The sequence below is a fragment of the Octopus bimaculoides genome, chromosome 24 (assembly GCF_001194135.2).
Source record: "Octopus bimaculoides isolate UCB-OBI-ISO-001 chromosome 24, ASM119413v2, whole genome shotgun sequence".
Taxonomy (NCBI): Eukaryota; Metazoa; Mollusca; class Cephalopoda; order Octopoda; family Octopodidae; genus Octopus; species Octopus bimaculoides.
In genome coordinates this window covers 34491857-34494356 of record NC_069004.1, presented here as the reverse complement: position 1 = coordinate 34494356, position 2500 = coordinate 34491857, and the positions used below count along the sequence as shown (strand labels likewise).

Below are 2500 nucleotides of genomic sequence, written 5' to 3'. Positions count from 1 at the left end.
TGTTTAGAGTAGATATGGGTTCGATTCCTCCCCGCAGCCTTTGGCTCTTCTTCTCTTCCAAAAGGTTTTAACGCAGTATTTGCATGCCACAATCAATGTTTATACACACACACACACGCGCACACACACACACACACACACACACACACATACATATGCTCTTTTACTCTTTTACTTGTTTCAGTCATTTGACTGCGGCCATGCTGCAGCACCGTCTTTAGTCGAGCAAATTGACCCCAGGACCTATTTTTTGAACGCCTAGTACTTATTCTATCGGTCTATTTTGCCGAACTGCTAAGTTACGGGGACGTAAACACACCACCATCGGTTGTCAAGCGATGTTGGGGGGGGGGAACACAGACACACGAACATATACACACATATATATATATATATATATATATATATATATACGACGGGCTTCTTTCAGTTTCCGTCTACCAAATCCACTCACAAGGCTTTGGTACACCCGAGTCTACAGTAGAAGACACTTGGCCAAGATGTCACGCAGTGGGCCTGAACCCGGAACCATGTGGTTGGTAGACAAGCTACTTACCACACAGCCACTCCTGGGCGGCACACACACACACGCAACGCCACATCCATATGTGAAAGTTTAAGTAAAAACAGAAAAGATAGGAAGACAACAAGTAACTATATGTCATACTAATTTCATAAGAATACTATTTATTATTCCGATAATTCAGTCAGCATAAAATATAGTTGTATAATCAATAACAGGGCAAGGATAATGTAAAAGCGTCGAGGATCATATGAGACAAAGAATCTCTATTGGTTGGATTATGACAAGCAGCATATTAAGTCAGATTAGTTATTCAAAGTCACTCGCCCCGTGTCATTATGGCAAAACAACAGAGGCTATTATGAATCATCGTTTCCTAAAGCGACATTTATTATTATCGTTATTATTGTTGTTGTTGTTGTTGTTGTTGTTGTTTGGTATGTTTATTTACACCATGCAAAACTTCGGTGGTGTGGGTTTGTAAGTATTCAACGTATAAATGAATTAATGCAAAAAGAAATCAGCAACGACAACAACAAAAAAATCAAAATGGCGTACGTCTCTATTTATCGACAAGTACAAAATAAGCACGTACATGAAAAAAAGCTACACATACACAGACCTACGTAGACACACAGTCATAGCTACACACACACACACATGTTGGTATGCATATATGTTACTGTATACGTGCATCGTCAGTGTGTGTAGAGAGAGACATGTTGTACAGAGATATGCGAACACTTTTATTCATAGTTGCATGTCTCCATGAGAAAAATGGTTACATAAGCCAACATGCCAACACATTACGGAGAAAGCGATTGGAAAGAGCGATCGTAGTTGTTTATTGGAGCAGGAGTGGCTGTGTTGTAAGTAGCTTGCTTACCAACCACATGGTTCCGGGTTCAGTCCCACTGCGTGGCACCTTGGGCAAGTGTCTTCTACTATAGTCTCTGACCGACCAAAGCCTTGTGAGTGGATTTGGTAGAAGAAAACTGAAAGAAGCCTGTCGTATATATATGTATATATATATATATATATATATATGTATGTGTGTTTGTGTTTGTCCCCCCACCACCACAGTGTGCTGGGAATCGAACCCACTAAGCTACGCTTCACATAATAGATGTATAAGGAATATATTTTGTAATGGAGGAATGATAGCCTTCTATTTCCGCCATTATAGCTTTAGTCCCATGTGGAAGGAATTTATTGGCGGATTTATTTCATGAAATGCAATAATCGAATAACCTGGGCCTCTTCATCATGACTGGAGGTGATCAAGATCCATGGTGTTTCTTTTTTATTTCGGAATGGCATCGTTTGTGGTTTCAAAGATCAATTCTAGAGTGACATTCTCTGTTTCTGAGGTCACATCTGGATTTTTTGGTAGAAATGAGTGTTTCTGTGCCTGAATACGATCACACAGGCAAAAACATCAGGCAACTAGCAAAAACATGGTGTATCCTTCTAACTCATACTCGTTTGCATGTGACGGTTGGCTTTTAACAATTTTTAGCAAATATATAGTTAAATCTACTTTATAAAAATAGTTGTCTGAGATAATGGGACAGAGAGTCGAGTCTACATTATAGTAATTTATAGTCGCGTATAGATGAAACAATTTAATTAAATTGTGCATAGATTATTTTGACAAACAATTGCTTCTCGTACATACACTAACGGTATCTGTAATGATAACACAGTAATTGGCTGGGGTATAAATACAAAAAGAAACAATAAGCTAAAACTTGATATTTAAATTTAAAAATCACGGAAGATTTTTAGACTTGGTTGGATTAGAGTCGCCCACGAACCAATTCACGACTATTTCACTGGTCGTGTTCCATTGCAAGTGAAAATGCTCCACTAAACACTTTTTTTAAACGTATGGTATTGAAAAATACCGAAATCGCGAAGGTATTATTTTCTTTGAAGTTCGGTATAATGTCATTTCAATTTTTTTTTTTTTTTTTT

General features: G+C 38.0%; 1 protein-coding gene across 1 annotated transcript in view; it reads left to right on the top strand.

Moving 5' to 3' along the window:
* LOC106867589 (stabilin-2) overlaps positions 1 to 2500 on the top strand; it is a 712318-nt gene that overhangs the window by 607614 nt on the left and 102204 nt on the right. The gene's annotated exons all lie outside the window — the stretch shown is intronic.